Source organism: Sardina pilchardus, chromosome 15 (assembly GCF_963854185.1).
Source record: "Sardina pilchardus chromosome 15, fSarPil1.1, whole genome shotgun sequence".
NCBI lineage: Eukaryota > Metazoa > Chordata > Actinopteri > Clupeiformes > Clupeidae > Sardina > Sardina pilchardus.
In genome coordinates, this window is record NC_085008.1 from 23,810,899 (window position 1) to 23,831,481 (window position 20,583).

General features: G+C 42.2%; 1 long non-coding RNA gene across 3 annotated transcripts; it reads left to right on the forward strand.

Annotated features, from left to right (window-relative positions):
• Window positions 1–1,345: 1,345 nt before the first annotated feature.
• On the forward strand, window positions 1,346–20,332 carry LOC134058324 (uncharacterized). Of its 3 annotated transcripts, none has more exons than XR_009934986.1 (3): window positions 1,346–2,675; window positions 2,922–3,051; window positions 17,757–20,332. It is a non-coding gene; the product is annotated as an uncharacterized LOC134058324 (long non-coding RNA). The 3 variants fall into 3 exon arrangements; XR_009934985.1 differs by having other exon boundaries at window positions 18,113–20,332; XR_009934987.1 differs by having other exon boundaries at window positions 1,346–2,181; window positions 18,113–20,332.
• The last annotated feature ends 251 nt before the right edge of the window (window positions 20,333–20,583 follow it).

The following is a 20,583-nucleotide window of genomic DNA, read 5'->3' on the forward strand; positions in this document are numbered from 1 at the left end:
AAATGATTTCAAAATCCATAAGGAATAATCATAGATCCATTTAATCAAACATGTAACATGGGCCCTGTAACTCTTGTTCTGAATCTGTCTGTATTAATAGGAACCATATGGCAGCATTAGCAAACACAATATCCTGCTGTTGAACAGGCTTATGATCTTTATTACCTTGCAAGAAGAAGGATTTCTGTTCTTTTTTCTGTTGTGATTATAATTTACTGGGGATTTTTTTGCCATGTTACAGTACATAGTGCACCATAATTGAGATAATACCCAGTGATGGCTTTTCACAGTGTGGTCTCATCTGTAATTACGTTTTGATGCACCAAGACCACCAAGGATGACGAGGACAAATCTGGCAGTGCACATCAGCCTGTGTCTGTCTGGAATGGTGGTGTGGATGATTCTCATTCAGACACGCTTTAGCCCTTCCAAAATCCACCGTCCCTCTGAGTAAACGCACAAGGGTGAGACATCATTGTGTCACACTCTCTTCCGCTCCGATCGTCTAATACACACACACCCACACACACGCACACACACAGACACATGCACACACACACAGAGACACACACATACACACACACACACACACACACACTTATACACACACACCCAGATGCCTTTCCCTGTGGGTCATCTGCTGGCACCTGCTGCAGACGAGACGTCCCGACGACACGGCACATGGTACGCTGTGCATGGCCAGTTCACTCGGAGCCGGGCTGGGCCCCTGTGTTGACATCTTTTGGCCATCCGTCCGGCCCTCTCTCTCTCCCTCCCTCCCTCCCTCCCTCTGTCTCTCTCTCTCCCTCCCTCCCTCCCTCCTACTCAGGACTGTTATGATGGATCAGGCGAGCTATTATCTCCCCTTTCCAGCCCACGCTCCTCCCATCTTCCCATCTGTGGCCTTGGCTTCCAGTTGCTTTGATGGCGAAGGAATGGAGCGGAGCACATGCTCTTCTGTATGCTCTGTGCACACCCCAGAGAGTAGACCTGCCCTGTTTGTGCTCTTGCTAGAGGGGTCCCCTTGAACAGAAATGGAATGCTGCGACCCTGGGCTTGTTGCTCTACCAACCATGTGGGTGGCCAACCTCGGCGAACCGAGTGGCGGAGACTCCCATCTCATCCCCAGCTCATCTTGGGTCACATATTTGGGATCCCCGAGCTGCATAGCTTGACTGTGGAATGGGAAGCTCACTGGATCCGCCCCTGTGCACATTGTGTCTCCGCGTCCCTCAGCATTTGTTCAGCAGACCATGTGGTTTGTTAGCAGTCAAGCTGGGAATATGTTATGAAACCGCAGGCGAGAAGCTAGAGTCGTGGCCACCCAAACTGGTGGGTTAGGAAACATGACAGCATTGCAAAATGTGCCTCATGGAAACTTATGAATGACATATGTTACCAGGGAGTTGAGTTGGCTACAGAGCTATGCAGATGTATTTTCTAACAATGCTGCCATCAACTGGGGGGGGAAACAAACTGCACCCAAACTGTCTATCTGTTTTCAGGTTAATGCCAGTTTTGTATTTATGACACTTGAACCAATTCAAATTGTGTCTTATTAGTTGTGGGAGGCATACTATGTGTTGGGATGTTTTATCTGTTCAATGATTTGACCTGTGAGACTATTCAAACAGTGTAGGTGTATGCTGGTAATGTTTGAAATACAGTGATGCAACTGTCATTATGCAACAGGTGCTTGTTTTCGAAGGTGCAATAGTTGTTGGTGTCAAAGCACTTAAAAAGGCCCATGATTCAGATACACATATGTACAGTTATTTCAGTTTCAGTAGTGATACGCACAGTTTGTTTTTAGATTTGTTGAACACGTTTGCTTTTTTCAGCTCGCCATATCCCAGCAGCCTACCTTCACAGCCTTGCAAATTTACATAACATGAGCCTGTTGAAATGTTTGATTCATTGCCTGCGCAATTCGTCGGTTGAGATGAAAACAGTAAGTGATGCAACAGATGTTCTCTCTGTGTGTCACGCAGCCAGTAAAAGTGATTTGGCATTCAGGATCTGAAAAATTACCGCATCTGCTGAAGTTGTTATTTCTCAGGAACAACTAGCATTTCAAAATTGCCAAACACACGCAGGAAATGTGATGATTTCATTGTTATGTTCAGAATGTCTTTCTCGCTTTTACTTCGAATGTATCGCGTGCTACCAACCCTTCCCACCGTGAGTTGAGTGTTTTGTTTGTGTAAACAGTGGGCTGGTTATGAAATCCCTATGATGGTAAATGCCATGGACTTTAATCACTTCAATCAAGTCCTTGAAATCATTCAAGATGAGTCCTTCTGTTTTCTGAAAGACCACATTTAAATGGAATTATGTGTCATAGCTATTGAATATTAGTACAAATACTTACCTTCCTGTTTAGACAGTGTAATTAGTTTTACATGGAATTATGTGTCATAGCTATTGAATATTAGTACAAATACTCACCTTCCTGTTTAGACAGTGTAACTAGTTTTTAAACTCTTTCTCAGTCGTGACGAGGATGCGGCCTAATCCTGCCATCCTACTTTCCCTGCAATGACTGGTCTGAAAGCATGTGCCACTGGGCTAAAGGGTTTTACGCATGCATCAGTCGAATTATCTCCATCTCTGTGAATTCAACTTGTAATGTGATACAGAGTTAACATTCTAATGGCACTCTGAACATGAGAGAGGTGATTTGAGTCTTGTGACTCAATAAACTACACCTGAGCTGCGAATTTTATGTGATTATATTATATTGTTTACTATGTTTATTTTATTATGTGTATTTTATATTAGTGTACACCTCTGATAGAGATCATATGTCATATGAATAAATCATATGTCAGACATGTGATTGATACCAACACATGAGCTTAACAGCTAAGCTGATATATTGGAGTAATATAACCATTTCCGTCTGTACTTCTTACACACAGAGAGAACCATGCTGAAGATGTCCTCTATTGTGGAATCCCATGCAGGATGGCAGAGGGATGCATGTTAACCTCTAGATGGCGCTCTGATGATATAAAGTTTATTATGCTGCTCTTGAGTCCACTAACCAAGGTAATGTTACTTGACAATGTTGATGGTTGAATTGCATTACTGTAGTACAAAACCGTTGCATTAAAGGAAATAGAGATAGATAGATAGATAGATAGATAGATTGCATTACATTTAGCTAACACTTTTTCATCCGAAGTGACTTATGTCACCTATAGATAGGTATAGAGAGCGAGAGAGAAACAGAGAGCATGTTTGTGTGTGTGTGTGTGTGTGCACACGCATGTTTGTGTGAGTGTTTGTGTGTCTGTGTGTGTGTTTGCGTATGTGAGCATTTGTGTATGTGAGAATGCCTGTGTTCAGCTTGTGATGAAAGATTTCTATGGCGCTCGGTAACAGCCTGAGCACGACCTCCAATGAAGGATTCTACTGCACAAAACCAAACATGCATCTCCACCGGTATTGTCTGATGCAGCGAGGCACTTGTTTCCTGATAATAGGCCTTTGAAAGGGAGGTCTCTTTCAATGAGTGAAAAAAAAATCAGAACTGTCACATAGCCTATGAATGTCCCTGTAATGTATCAGGAAAACAAGGCTGTTTTTTTTTCTTAATCATTTTGGATTTGCTCTCACAAACAATGTGTTCCATCAAAGCACTGTTGTTATGCAAATTGGGTAATTTGGCAAATGGAAAGGCTGAGTGGCCTTTTCACATACCCTTTTAATTGATGCATTGCAACATTTTTTGCTTTGATGAAAATAATGCTACTCGTTTTTAGAGTGATTGTATCTTTTCAGCAGATACCATGGAAGTATCTGCCATTTTTGACCAGCATATTGTGAATGTTGTTGTGGCCATTCAGACTACAGGCCTGATAGAGTTCAGGCGTGGTGCCTGAATTCAGGCTTGAGCTTTCCAAGGAAGGATGTCAAGAAAGGCTATTCTCTATATTGTCTTTGAATGTATTTGATCATTTCAGGCACAGATAATTTTCTGTCTATCAGCCCTGAGAATATGTCTTCAAGCATCACTGTAAGCAGGATATCACATATTCAGAGGGGAAAGCCCTTTGGGGCTATCTAGTTCATTTTAATAATAATTTTATTTGGAGCAGAGGGACAGTAGGGCTAGGCTATATTTTCTCTCAAAATATAAACAGGATGAATGTTGACTTATGGTTGATTTTGGGATTATGGCTGTGTTACTGCAGGACATTATTTGTTCTTGTAGCCAGTACAGTAAACCGTTCCAGACACTGTCTCTCGATCCCAACTTTCTATTCTTTTTTTTTTTCCGGCCTTGAAAACTCTCGACTACATGAGAACTGATGCTGTGGCGAATACTGGCGGCAGTTGCTATGACAACAGATGACTGAAGCGTGTCCTTGTGCGGGTGTTTGAGCTCAAACTCCCTGTTGACGGAAGATGAGGGGCAGGTGGGTGCGCTATTTGGGAGGAGGAGGGTGGAGTCGGGGGGGTTAGGCGTACCCGTAATTTCCCGACTATTAGCCGCGGCTTATACATTGATTTTGCAAAATTTCTTCAGCTATGAGGTTAATACAGGGGGGCAGTTAATATGGTGTTAATATGGCTTTGTTTCTTTTAACTTGCATAAAACACTGTCCTGCGGCTTATACACAATGCGGCTTATATGCGGGAAATTACTGTAGTCAAATCGTAGGTGGCATAAAACAGTTTCAATCACTTACTGTATCTTTTTTGGCTCATCATTAGGCTATTCACAAAAACAACAGGAGAGGGGAAAAAAGAACACAGAGAGAATGAAATAGTTACAGTATGCTGTAAATAGAAAATGTCTGTTTGGAGGGGTTTTCTCACACTGTCTAAACTGGAACTGGTTAAAGAATTAGGTATTCTAATAATTCATAATATGTTATAATGTGGATGAATAATTATCATGATTATTATCTTCACCAACAGTCATGTTATGATTCTGGGAGGCCTAGTCAGTGAAATGTCTCCCATTAGGCCACTCCTGAGCATTCATTTTGATTTTTCACTTTGCATAAGGCACTTTTTAAAAATGTTAGAGGCTTTGAAGCATGCTCTCAGAAGTTCATTACATCTTTCCATTTCTAGATTTTTTCAGGTTCTTTATTCGATCGTAAAAACTGCATGCTACTCATTTAAAGAGAATGAACACCCTTTTAGGATACGATGCATGACTTGATAGTGGCTTCTGCTGATTGCTTAGCAGTCGGACTCTTTCTGTTTTGCTGTAAAGTAAGTTTGAAGATAGTTACACTATTCTATTGGCTCTGTGCATTGGCTTACTTGAAGTCAGCAAACCAATTTCCAGTTTGTCGACATGGCTGTCGACATGGCTGTCAACAAGCACCTGAACATGAGTGCTTTAGTTGTACCAAAAGGTAAGAAATACATGAATGCACACTGAGTCCCAATGTCCATGGGTGGCTCTAATGAGCACTGCTGTGGCACTCTGCTCGGCTTCAGGATCTAAAAGTGTTATAAAAGTGATTTTAGCTTCCTTTTTCCTAAAAACACCAGCCCACGTGCATTGGCTGCACAAAATAAGGAGGGAAGGATTTTCGATGTGCAGGTTTAGGTACAACTGAAGCACTCCTCTTCAGGTGCTTGTTAACTGTGATGTCAACGCACAGGAAACTGGTTTGCCAACTTTAACAGAGCCCATATTAGATACACGATCACTCATATTTTGTCCCTTTTTTGGCCTTGTCATTGCAAAGACAGATAGCTCAAATGAACAGATGATGCAGTAGTCTGTTTTAGGGGAATGCAGAGGGCAAGTTAAAAAAACTAGTTTACAACTGAATCCAAGTTATAATGAACTGTTTCACACCACTTAAAACAATACAGACTCACACAGGCCAGGGAAAAAAAATCTAAGCTATATACTGACATTACAAGGAAACACCGCTGTAGACTACCTCGTAGTTCAATAACAACAGTCATCCTAAAGAAGGAGAGGCTCACATAAATATTTAACCAAGCAAAAGGGCAGATGGCTCCTTAAATTTAATTATCCAGCTCTGTGCAAATATTAACATTCGGGGAGGGGGGGGGGGGGGGGTATGCCGGGGGGAATGCAGTTTTAATGATGCCTCTCCTGAGGTGTCCTGCTCTTCAGCTGACATGACTGATACTACCGGTCATTACATGTACAGTTCACTATATGACTGACATGACTGATAATGCCGGTCATTACATGTACAGTTCACTAGTATGACATGACATGACTGATACTAAGGGTCATTACATGTACAGTTCACTAGTATGACTGACATGACTGATACTAAGGGTCATTACATGTACAGTTCACTAGTATGACTGACATGACTGATACTAAGGGTCATTACATGTACAGTTCACTAGTATGACTGACATGACTGATACTAAGGGTCATTACATGTACAGTTCACTAGTATGACTGACATGACTGATACTAAGGGTCATTACATGTACAGTTCGACTGACATGACTGACATGACTGATACTACCGGCCATTACATGTATACTGCAGGTCATTACATGTACAGTTCACTATAGTATGACTGATACTAAGGGTCATTACATGTACACTGCTGGTCATTTACATGTACACTAGTGTGACTGGCATGAATGATACTAAGGGTCATTTACATGTACAGTTCACTAGTATGACTGAATTGACTGATTTTGCTGACCAATCCCAGCTACAGCACAATTTGTTACCAGTCACCAGTGTGGAGGTACTGGTATGAATGTCTTTTATGAAAATGTGTGTATTTGTGGGGTGGGGGTGGGGTGCTTTTTTTGTTTTTGCTTTGGGTCTGTTTGTTTATTTGTTTATTTAGGGCATGTTTGTGTGTTCTTTTATGGACCTTAAGTCTGACAAATAAGTGATGATGATGATAATGATGATGGTGATGGTGATGATGATGATGATGATGATGATGATGATGATGATGATGATGATGATGAATTTACTTTTCATTGTCAGCAAGCATTGTTTGAGCTATGTATACTCACGGTTTCACAGATCATGCAATGTGCTATGATCATAATGATTGGAGTGATGCTGAAGTGGAATAGATTCCTCACACAAATTGCTTGCAACAGGTTTGAATGAAAAATGTAAAGTGCTGAAGCATTTGATTTATTTATCCACCATCATTTTGTGGTTATTGAAATCCTATAACTCCTTCTCTGGGGCTATATAGATTATGTTCATGTAGAATGACTGATATCTGATGCGAAGCCTCAAAACTTCAGATCGTAGAGATTATTGCTTTGAATCATTGTATTGATAAGGAAGGCTTCTGCATTGTCAAAGCATCATCAGATGCTAGCTTACCCCTTTTCTGCCACTGCAGTAATGACTTGGCAAATGATCAGACAAATCAATTGAAGATGTTTGTCGAACAAGATCCTTATGCTCACTCATTACAAAGTAAAGCCTTGAGCTGTTTTTCTTCATGGCATTTTATGTCATTTTAGCCTACACTGTAAAAAAAAACCTCTTAAAAAAACAGTAAATTTCCGGCAGCTGGGGCGCCAAAAAAATACTGTGAAGTAACAGAAAATTACTTTCTCGTAAAAATACGGTTATTTTCCATAGTTAAAATACAGTTTGTAGTTGTAATTTTAAAAGGATTTTGCCTCATTTTCATGTTTTTAATGTTTAATTAGAAACATTTTCACATTTCAAAACAATGAAATTACCTACAAATATGGTTAATAAATGTTGTATTACAGATAATAATGCTTACATTTACAGAAATGTGCTGTTATTAGTTGGTTTTCATGGATATTGGTTGTGTTATAATTTATATTTTATGTGATATGACAGTATATGACACACAAAATAATGTGATTCATGTTTCAAAACATGTCGCAAAAATGTGGAAAAACATGATATTGGGTTTACTATTGCAATAATTTACTGTTAATTTTAATTTCCATTTAATCCCATCAAATGCATATTTAGAGCTCCCTCCCCAATAACACCATATGTTAGAAACCCTTCCGCAATAATAGTAACATTATTGTAGGGCCCGGGTTTCTCCAGCAGTGCCTCTGCAGACACATAATGCAAGTAAGCATTGAGTGCCCAACTTTGTGACACTGCCAAGGGGGTAGAGGAATGCTATTGAAAAAGTATTCAATTTCGCATTGCACCCAAGAAGAAACATACATATACTCCAAAATGTCCATGTATTTTAGTCATGGTCCTCTCTATAGTGGTTATCCTGACAAATCCCTTACACAGTCATTTTCTGTGGAATGTTCAATCAGTTGTTCTATGACATACAGTGCACATCCCAAAAAGTCACAATAAAGAGTAATGAGGAAAAATTAAACATTATAAACAAGAAACTAACACTTACCCATAATCCCTAACTGCTGTAGGCTACTGGGATTCAGCCAATGTGAGCCCTAAGGACTAAGGACTAAAGACTTAATTGATCTCAGGTGCTAAGTGTGTGAGGCCTCATAGATCTCTGAAGTTCGCCTACAAAAAAGCCACCATCTTTGCCCAAATAAGGAGATCCGGTATCAGATTTTTTCTATGGGAAAATAACATGGGGATTTTCAATTATCGCACCTGTTGAACTCTGGCGGGGATGATGACATTGGAAATGCAGACGTTTTTCACTACACAGTTTTGTCCACTGCCGTCTAGTGTATACTGTGATCTTCGGTAGGTGAAGACGGCACACTTTGATCTTTGCTACCCCAGAGCTAACTTACCATGCAACTTGCCATAGGCAGTTAGCTTCAATTAACTCACGGATCTCCTTATATGGGCAAAGATGGCAGCTTTGGATCCTTTTTGTAGGCGAACTTCAGAGGTCTATCAACTTGCCATAGGCAGTTAGCTTCAATTAACACCCGGAACTCCTAATATGGGCAAATTTGGCAGCATTGGATCCTATTTAGGCGAACTTCAGAGGTCTATGGGCTCAGATAGGTATTTGAGATTGGGACAGCACTTCACAAGATCACATGTGTCAGTATAGTTGAAAATCCAATGTTGATTCAACGTAAAACAGAGGGGACACTTTCAATATCACTTCAACATTAGGCTTCAACATAGTTTCAATGTTTCAAACCATATGAAATTACGAAAGATTTTTTTAACGTTTTTCAATTAGAAATATATGCATTTCTGATGGGGTTTTTTTGTAAAAGAACATGAATATAGTGTTTTTCACTGTTACAGTGATTTCTTGTTGTTTCAAATTTGACATGTGAAATCACAGTCTATTTTTGTAAAATAAATGGCATTTCCAAAAATAATTTATTCCAGACAAAATCTGTAAAAAAACACAGTAAAATCCTGACATATCACATTTATTTTTTACAGTGTATATTACTAAGCAATAAAGGCTGACTTTTTCTCTTTTATTATTTGATTCCCTATGGAGATGGATCAAGAGAAAGATTGTGCTTTGTGACTCGGCAAACAAAAGACTGTGCTCGAGGGGGGTGATAACAGTGAAGGTGATGGTGTGGCGCTGGAAATGGAGGTATAGGGGAAGGAAGCAGCCGTTTTCTTCAGGTGCTCATTAAAGTGAACACCCAGATAGCCGCCGAGGCCGGCACACCTCTGGCCCAGCGCTGGCCCCGATCAAGCACCCGATCAGACAGCATGTGGGCTGTCTTGTGATGTGCCTTTTTCTTCTTCCCATGAGGTAGGAAGAGGGGGAGGGGGGAGAGAGAGAGGGAAGGAGGGAAAGAAAGAGAGAGAGAAAGAGAGAGAGAGAGAGAGAGAAGGAGGGAGGGCTTCCTAATGAGGTGTGAGCTGATGTGAAATCCTCGCCTGCCATTAAGATGTCACACCCACACAATGGCAGACTCTGGAGTGCATGCCCCCGCTCTGTCGCTCCCTGCTCTGCTCAGTCTGCCCACAGTGGTACTGTATAGGCCTGTGGCTCGCCACGCACGTCTTCCTGTTAAATGGCTGCTGTGTTCGACCTTTGGAGGAAGCGTGTCTCCATTGCTACCGCCTATCTGCTTGTTTAGCATAAGCATATGTGTGTTGCTGGGAAGTTTTGTAACACAGCTTGTTATAGTCACTGCAAGAGGCTATAGACTCCTCCTGCTCTTATGGCTAATTCGCCTGCGGGATTTGTGATCTTTATACTCTCATAATGACTGAGTGTAGTGAAGCACTTGTGTAGTGAGGAACATTCTTACATCTATTTGATGCTCTGGCAATTGAAATTCAGCTTAATCAGAATTATATTACAACGAAAGGCTTGTAATCTGTTGACATTAGACCATTATTGACCCATTTTACAGGGACCTTCAGGGGAGGGGGGGGGGGTATTTTTAGATAAGTAAGTTGTCTCTCTCTGATGCTTGTTGGAAGCCAAGTCCATAAATTGCATTAACATTTTTGACATGCAATTTTCTCCTGTTTACCACAGTACCTCCTGTCTCGTGAAGCTCATTCAACGTGACCATCATTTTTTGGTTGGCATGAGTAATGATTTGATTATTGTTTTGTTTCAAAATGCACAACATTGCCATGAAGTTTGCACTTCAGAGCTCTTGTTTTTAAATCAGCATCCATCAGAGTGCATCAATATGGTGAATGAGTTGCTCTTGTGCATACTGACGGCACTAAAAGCTGCAATTTCTTCTCCCACAATCGAGGGATGACGAACTCAATATTCCGATAGAGATCAGTATTTGTTGTTTGAATTGCAATGTAATGCAATTATGGTTTGCTCTGCGTCAAGGCCATTTCATTGGTAACTGTGTGACATCCACTGTATTACTGTGTTCTACATGACAGGATGATAGGAACTGATGAGACATTCCCCCAACAGACAGGTACTGACACAATCATTCCGGTAAATAAATATTTTACTGCCTCACAAACTCCGGAAGTTACTCAGAATATGGCTTTTATGCTGCACTATTATGGTTATGGGATTTGGCAGACACTTTTTTCCAAAGGGACTTATAATGTATTATATTATATTATATTATATTATACTCTTCATTGTTGTTTTTGTCTACAGTGACCAGGAAGTATTCATTTTCAGCCTTTTTGTTGTGTCTGCTTTGAAGAGCCGATCGGATGTCTAGCTCATGGGCTGTGTTTACTCAGAGCTGTAGATGGTTATTAATTGGCCAGAAAGGTGGCCATTCCCCCTCCTACACAAACCTCCTTTCATCTCCAGTGCATCAGGGCACAGATGACACTGTGGCTCCGTGCCAGGTCATGACCAAAACAAGGGCAGACCCCATGCCATAGCAGGGCCAGAGTAGGGCCAGATTGCTGCCGCGTCCCTGCCATGTCCAGGTCAAGAGCCAGATGTGTGCCAAAATTGCTTGCTTTCTGTCCATGCTCATGTTTAAAAGCACATATTCAAAGACATGTCTAAGAGTCTGCCAGTGTGTGTGCAAAGACTTTGAAAGAGTGCTTTTTTTTATAAAACACCTTAAGTTGTCAACCCTGTGCTGTTATTTTCTTTCTTCCCTTCTCTCTCTCTCTCTCTCTCTCTCTCTCTCTCTCTCTCTCCCTCTCTCTCCTTGTCTCTGTCTCTACCACCAAAGTGGCTGGAAAAAAAGCTGATTGGAGAGCATATAGGGGGAAAGTCGCCATGGCAACTGTGAGTCATCCTGCTGCAGTCAGTTTAGTCACAGTGTATTTCTCTGGCTGGGCTGTGATTTCACCCCCCCCTCCTCCCCTCCTCCACACACACACACACACACATCCATCCACCTGCACCTCCAGCTCACCCCTCCCAGCCCCCACCACTGGCGTCACTGAAGGGAAGATTGGCATCCCTCCCCCGTGCAGTCGTAGGGTCAGCAACAATTAAAGAGTGCTGGCAGGAGGGAAGGGAGAGGAGGATGCTGGAGACGGGAGTGTCTCTCCCTGGGCTTTGATTACTTATTTATGGAGCCCGCTAATCAGTGATGTCACTCTTTAAACCCGCTCCGCTGCCAGAGTAGCTGACTGCCTTCATTAACGAGCAAGCTCTCTCTCTCCCCGCCCCCCCCTCTCTCTCTCTCTCCCCCTCCCTCTCTCTCTCTCTCTCTGTCTCTCTCTCTCTCTCCCTCTCTCTCTCTCTCCTGTGCTCCTCGATTAACCAGGTCTAATGCACAGTGGGGGGAAGCAATTAGAATTATTTGAGATGAATTGTTCTCAGGCTGATAATGAGACACAAAGCTGGATAGCTTTACTAAGCTTATTTGTGTGCTTCACTTCATGCGCTGTGTGCTCGATTGTATGACTCCTTTTCGATTTTCATGGTTAGCTTTCTTCTGTCGATTGTTCTTGTGCTATTGTTTGTTTTCTTTTTTCATTATTATTATTATTTCAGAACGTACAATTCTTTTTCACCATTCTACCGTGTCTTTACGAGCCATTTTGCAAAAGCTCTTTTGTGTTTGTAAAAATGTTTTACATACACTGCCTAGCCAAAAAAAGGTCACACACTTGTTGGACCATCTTTGAGTATGGCACACATTCACTGTGGCATCTTTTCCACAAGCTTCTGCAATGTCACAACATTTATTTCTGTTCAGCCTTGCATTCGTTTTTTTTGTCAAGATCCTGTATTGGTGACGAGAGATTCGGACCATGCGCACTTGCGCAGTCTTACTCCAGCACATCCCAAAAGATTCTCAATGGGGTTCAGGGCTGGGCAATCCATGTGTGCAAATGATTTTTCATGCTCCCTGAACCGCTCTCTCACAATTCAAGCCGATTGAATCTGGCATCTTGCAATATGCCTGTGCCATCAGGGAAGACAAAATCCATTGACGGAAATAACCAGTATAATAATTCAGTATATTCAGGTAGTCAATTGGCCTAATGTTCTAATTATCTGTCCAACTGCAGCGAGATCATAGCATTGGCCCCACAGGGAGGCTTTTACCTATTTGCTTAGATAAATTCAGGTGGTGACCTTTTCTTGGCCATGCGGTGTATAAAAGGGACCGGTCAGCCATACACAACATGGGACACCTGAAGTGAGGCAAGCCAGACGACAGCAATTCCCCTCGTGAGGTCATCTGAAACTGTGAAATGGCTGTGTAACATTCTGAAATCAATATTTGCCAATATGCTAATGCCTCTATCAACAGTGTGCTATACATTAACATGGCTGTGACTCTGTGCCGTAAACCATGTGCACACACACACACACACACACGTATTACCAACCCCTTAAATCCCTGCAATAGAAACTGGCAATTAGATTCAATGGAATGACAGTTATGAAGCAGTTAGTGTGCGTGTAAAAGCAGATAGGGGAATGTCAGGGAGATAGAGAAGGAGAGAGAGAGAGGGGGAAGAGAGAGAGAGAGAGAGAGAGATGCACGTGGAGGAGGCTATGGCGGCGGTGACGCAGCTGGGGGGGAGCGGTGGGGGGTGGGGGGTGGGGGCTGTCTGGCGGAGCTGGGCTGCATGCGTGAGCGGAGAGGCGTGTGGGCGTCTGCGTGGGAGAGACACAGCGGCGCTTTAATCAGTTTTCTAGTGCTTTCTCTCTCTCTCTCTCTCTCTCTCTTACACACACACACATGCACACATACATGCACACACATGCACACACACATACACATGCACACAAACACACATGCACACACACACACACACACACACACACGCTCACCCCTGCTTCTCCATCCTCTCATTCAGCCACATATCTCATTCTCTCTACTCTCTCTTCATCCTCCACTCCTCTTCCTCTCTCCATTCTTTGTTGTTCCATCTCTCATATTCTTCTTTTATCGGTGTCTGTCTATATTTGTTCTCTCCCACTCTCACGATCTCTGTCTGTCTGTTTGTCTGTCTGTCTGTCCCATCGCCCTCTGTCTGTCTGCCTATGATCTCTATCAGTTCTGCGCTCCTGTCTAGGAGTGTAGTGGTCAAATAAGAGGTGGGTCACATTTTTTGAAAAAGAACATGTTTGACGATTGGAGGTTATTTTTCAATATTTATAACAATACCCGTATAGTGTTAAATGTTTCCTAGAGTGTTGGTGAGAGTACATTGTGAACGTGGATAATATGGTGAGAATTTTGAATGTTGAAAGTTGTATTTGGTGAATAAACTGGATGGATGGAGGTGGATAAACTAATAGGTGGATACAGAGGTGCACTGTGTTTACTTGTGTTTAGCCTCCAGTACAGCACTGCTCCTGTCGCTATATGTTATCTGTTTTTTTCTCTCCCTCTCTAGCTCAAATCTCTCTGTAGAACTTTTCTTCATGTCTTAGTCTGTCATCTCTGTTATCTACTCTCTCTATGTCTGGGCCTCTCCTTATCTCAGTCTTCCTGTCTGTTCATCTCTCTCACTCTCTCTGTCCATCTCTCTCTCCCTCTCTTTCTTTCTCTGTCTACCTCATTATCTCATTATCTTCCTCTGTCTCCCGGTCTGTCTTTCTGTTCTATCTCTTTCTCTCTCTCCAGGTCTATCTTTCTATCTCCATCTCTCTTTCTCTCTTTCTCTTTCTCTCTCTTACTGTTACCATCTCTCTCTATTCCTCTGTCTGCCTCTTTCTCTTGTCTGTCTCTCCATCTTCATCTCTCTTCCTCTGTCTGTCTGTCTTTCAATACCCATCTCTCTCTCTGTCTTTCCATCTTCATCTCTCTTTCTCTCTCTCTCTCTCTGTCTATCTTTGCATCTTCATCTCTCTCTCTCTCTCTCTCTATCTGTCTTTCTGTTCTCATCTCTCCCTCTCTCTCTCTCTGTGTCCCTTTCCCTGTGGACACCTGTCCATTCATGTAGGCTCCTCTCTCTCTCTCTCTCTCTCCTCTGCCAGTGACTCATTCATGAGCTCCAGCCCTGCCGCTTAACAAGCTCCCACATTCCTGTTGCAGAGGGAGCGCGGAGAGATGGCTTCACATTTAGCCCTACTCCCACTGCGTTAACCCTTGCCGCTCCCTCTCCGCGCGTGACTCAGTCTGCATCATACGTGCAAGTTAGACAAGGTGCCGGGCCAGGCAATTCACTACTGCATCCCCCTCCATTCCCCGTTGTGTAATGTGGTGATTCAAATGCCCAGGTCAGCGTTTGTAAACAGCTTCCTCTGAGATATGGCACGACCGCGCCGTTGCAGCTTGTAGTGGCAGCAGAGACTCTGTCACAAATCACAAATGGCATCCATTTGTGTTTGCTGTCATTATGGAAAACGTTTACGCATGTCATGTGAAAGAGGTTTCCAGTTCAGTATGTTGATTTTTTTTTTCATGTTTATGTGTGTATTTGAGTGTGTGTGTGTGTGTGTGTGTGTGTGTGTGTGTGTGTGTGTTTGTATTTGTGTGTAATCGGAAATGTTCTCTATATAATCTGGTGGAAAAGATTGAATAGGCTCCCAGTAAAAGTGTGCACTCCATACTCTCTGAGTCACTTGCCTCACTCCCACGCTTTCTCCCAGCGCCTAGGACCAGCTCTGTTAAAAGACTATCAGCGGAGGAGTGGTGGTGGTGGAGGAGGTGGTGGTGGTGGAGGTGGTGGAGGAGGTGGTGATGGTGGTGGTGGAGGGTGCCAAGCTCCTACACACAGTGCCAAGAGCGAGTGTAAAATAACACGGCTGGTTTTTACAATGAGGCTGCGGCTGGTTGGCGGGTGGTAGTGGTGGGGGTTTGGGGGGGTGCTTGTCTGGCTAACCCCTATTAGAACACCGCCTGGACAGCTCTAATGGAACGAACAGACAAGTGTGTGTGTGTGTGTGTGTGTGTGCGCAGCGACACCACCGTCTCCTCTGGCAAATGAGGCTCGTGCTCCAGGTCTGATTTGAAGCCCAGACTGTCCACCCACATGCGGAATCATGACACGGAGCAGAACCCCCCTCCCTGACCCACCATGAGGTAGCACACCAGCCGCTCAGAACACAAGAGTTATAGGGGGAAGGAGTCTTCAACCCAAAAGAGTGGGCTGAATACATTTTGCAGCGTGAATGGCTAATGGTTTATGAAAGAATCCGACGTGAGGAGCTGGTTGATGTCCAGAGGATGTCCATAGAGCTTCTTGGCTCGAGCTTACATTTCATAGGCCTGACTGCTGCATTACAGTTCAACTTCCAGTGGAAGCATTGTGTGCTATCTGTCACCATGGTGAAATATGACCTGGTACAAGTGAAAAGTGGAACACAGTGTGGAAGTGGAACACTCCTTTTCATTGCCCACTTTTCGAGGTCGTTCTCTGCTTTGTCCATCACCTGTTTTTTTTCGTCCCTCACCTGTTCTTTTCTCTGTTGTGTACATGTAACCTTGTCTGTTTGTTGTACCTACAGTATGTAACAAAACTGGAAAGTGTCCTTGAGTGTCTAGAAAAGTGCCTTACAAATAAACGTATCATTATTATTGCTATTACATTACTAGTGTAAGGAAATGGTTTGCCACATTTAAACTTACATGTTTCACTTCGCAAACTCACCAACTCAGTGTACCAGGTGCAGGTCTACTGTACTTCCTCCAAATATTCCTCCAAAAATTGTTCACATAATATAATAGGCTGTGTATGTCAGTATAATCTGCACTGTTAGTTGTGCTGTATAATTGCCCTGCATTCAAACTTCCAACCTTGGGTGTGAGGGTCGGGCATGCTGGCACGCTAGCAGCAAGCACTGGCGCGCTGGCACAGTGGCTCGATCAGCAGCACCAAGTGTCTGGCTCATGCCCTGGCTGGTGCATTGTGTGGAGGGACGGGAGTGAGAATCACGCGCCTCGCAGCTCTGTTCCCACCCGGCCTCTTGTCACGCGCGCGGCGAGAGAGGAGTGGGTCGTATTTACGTTGGTTTGTCTTTGTGTTGTTGCCATCGCCATCTGGCAGGAGTCGGAGACAAGATGCTCCAATTAGCCCAGCACTGTATGGCTTTCCTCATGCCTTTGTCACATCCAGATCCATACTGTTTACACTGGCTCTGGTTTTCACACCCAGCCTCATGTCAAATGAAGGAATAACAAGAACAGTGAGCATAGGTGTGAAGTTTGTTTGATTTGTGAAGCCTAATTTCGTCGCACCATTTATCATTTATGAGTTTTATCATAATGACTGTGGGAGTCATGGTTACACTGACGTAAAAAAAAAGTCTCTTCTGTGGCCATAGGTTTTGTATTGATTTAAATGTGTAATTAATGTGTCATGTATATTTTATTGACTTGGTTGTATGAATATTTGATGTGTAAACACCTGAGGGAAGGCATGGCAGTGAGCCGTAGAGCTGAGACAAATGGCCTTGAAAGACTGTGCTGTGTCGTGTGTGTGTGTGGAGAAAGATGAACAGGCTTAATGTTCTCAACGCCATGTTTTAAGCTAGTTGTTGGAGCTCCTGTCTCAAAAACACCACCCGACACAACAAATAATGCATTACTCTTTATTTACTACCCCCCCCCCCCCAAAAAAAAAAACCATAACCCAAAAAATTTACATTTACATTGTTTGGTCCCTCAAGGCTCAGTAGATACAAGCAAACAAATGTTTTTTTAGAAAGCTCTTTCACGTCTTTTGTTCATTTTGTATTATTTCTAAAATAATTAATTCAGCAATTAATGCAATCATATTTATACATAAATATTGTTTTTTTTTCTCCATGGAAATATATTTTTGTAAAATCTCTTTAGTTTGCATGGCTTGACTTCTAAAATAAACAGGGATACCAATTTCTGCATTTAAAAACTATATCAATGACTTTGCTTTATTTCTACCTGCTTTCTCACACAAAGAGTAATATAGGCATATCATCACTGATTTTGGGATTGTATTGTCATATGAAACAAATACTGTACCTTTACTAAAACCATTGATTCACATGCAGGAACTATGCACAGGAACGCATTAATGCATTGGACGGGCTCCCTGGAAGTATTCAGAGACATCTTTCAACAGGAGTACGACTGACTGATCTAGTTCTCAACTGAGTATAGTTGTGCTTGTATACATGTATAGTTCGGGACCAGAAATAAGTCAGGCAATTAGCATTTCACTTCTGGTCAACCTTCAGGACTCTAAACAACCTCTGTAGAAGTGTATATCAACATATTTTTACTTTTAATTTTGACATTTTGAGGCAAAAGTGTAAATAAATAAATAAAACTACAGCCTCAAAAATCAGTGAAAGAAATCTGTTCATAGATTTGACTGTTTATGTCTCTGTTTTTTTTCTACCCAAAGGGCACAAAATGCCTACAGCCTTGGCAGAGACGGGAAGAAAGCACAGATCCATTCTCCTTGATACAGGACAATGGATGAAACGACTCCCCATGAATCATCCACGTGGGTGCGGAACCCTGCACAGGAAAATCATCAGTCTGTGACACAAGGTCCTTCAGAATGGTCCATGTTGAATGTTTCTCTATGCACGGATCAGAAGCATGTTTCTGCCTTGAAGTTGGAGCTGTCAACATACTGTATGACAAGGAATTCAGATCAAACCATAGGTCTAAAGAGCTAACAAAGTAAAAAACAAACAAACAAACAAAAAAACATTTGTTTCTATTTGACACAAATCAGATTATTCAAATTTAGTTTTATGAACAAAATTGTATGGCTTGTCTTGCTCCTAAGTGTCAGGTCAACAAAAGTGGGTAGAATTTATGCCTGCACAGCTCTTTTTAAAAATTCTTTTCTTTCAAAATCCAGCAGTTCTTTGTTATTTCACATGAGACTATATACTATGTGCTTGTAAAAAAGGCATCAGTCCATGCACAGACAGAGGTCACAGACTTTAGTGGGTGACTTGGACAAGCAAGGAGAGAGAGAGAGAGAGAGAAAGAGAAAGAGAGAGAGAGAGAGAGACAGAGCTATGCTACAGATAGGAACAAATTCCTGGAACTGCTGTAGCTAAGTGCAAAATTGCTTCCATGGTAATTTTAGAATAGTATGCCATGTTGTGACCCAAGGTTTTATTTGATAATTGGAGCTGAATTGAATGGCAGCATTAGTTGCAAATGTCTGTGATGGAGATATGCAGAATTGCCTACAAATAGTATCTTTGTTCTGACTTTGAGGGCAGGAAACGGCATGGTTTTCAAGGACTATGGCCTGCCTTGCGTAACCCCACCCCACCCCTACTTCCAGAAAAAAAAGAGAGGAATAAAGAAAGAACACCAGAGAACAAATACAGTAGTCTACTTTGTGGACCTCATGCGAGAGAAGCCTTTCTCATCTAATAGATAAATTTAATAAACACAAATAACACCGCCTATGGTCAGACCTTCTGAAACTCGTCTTTCAGGCACATAAAAGAGCACAATCCCTGGCTGCAGTTAGCACGCAGTTCAAAGTGGCACCGGGAAGACCAATACAGATCTCAATTGATCCACTGGCCACAATTAGTACAAACTGCTTGTAACTTGCTGGAAAGTATGATTAAGGTACGTAACTTCTATCAAATGTAGTCTGATAAATTGACTTTTAGGAGGAAATAAAAAAAGGCAATCATGTAGAACAGCATGATGGATTTATCTGCCCATAATGGATACACTGGTCAGTGTCTCACTCTATAGGACCTCACGTAACTCTGGCCAACTAGATATCTGGTCATTTGTAACGTTTCTCTGTCGTTACATTTGAAGACGTCAGACATGAACAAAACACATGCTCAGGTAATAAACTAAAATAAAACATTAAGAGTTGGTTATGACACCAGGCAGTTTTTTTTCCCATCTCTTGTCAATATTCAATTTGAATAGAAGTACAAGCGTAACTCCAGCGTATATACCCCCAAATTACAAGGACACTTCATAGGGACTAATGGCACACACACTCTACAGTGTAGTGGCATGCTGTGGGTGATTGGCCATTGGGCTGAAGCGACTCCCATGTCTCACATAGACATACATGCTGACTCAGCATAGGCCTCATCATGCAAAGTGATATGTAGGGTAAGGACAAACAAACAAACAAACAAACAAACAAACAAACAAACAAACGAGAACATTGCGAGGGAATCCATCAAGCTGAGCTGCCACCGTATGCCTACATGCCAAATATGTGTAGAAATGCCAGTGAGCAGCTACATGGCTAAATTAGATTCTCCTCCATTACTGCACACACAATGGCACATTCACTAGAGGAGACACGCACACACACACACACACAGACACACACACAGACACACACACAGACACACACACAGACACACACACACACACACACACACACACACACACACACACACACACAATCATCTATGGTGATTTTCAGACTACGTACACAGCATGATGCCACCAGGGAAACAAGTTTTGTTAAGTAACCTTAAATAATGTGTTGTGGCTATCTACTGTTGCTGTCATTTATACAAAAGGAAAGTCATGTATATCCATTGTACACATGTACATAATATGATCATGTAAAATTCACAGTCGGACAAATAAAATCACTTCAACTTCACAGGTTTTAAAGAAAGATGAACAAGATATATAATTCCACTGATATGTGGCATGGTAACACAATGACTATTAAATACCGACTATTTCAGCCATTGTTTACGGGTAACCAGTGTGCCCTGCTACAGTCACACACTCTCACATTCACTCTCTCTCTCTCAGGGATAGCATACAGCAAACATGGTCTAAAGAGCTATTCGTTATGTTCAGATCTATTAGCACCCAATTTCACAGTGGATCAACTAGTGCAGAGGA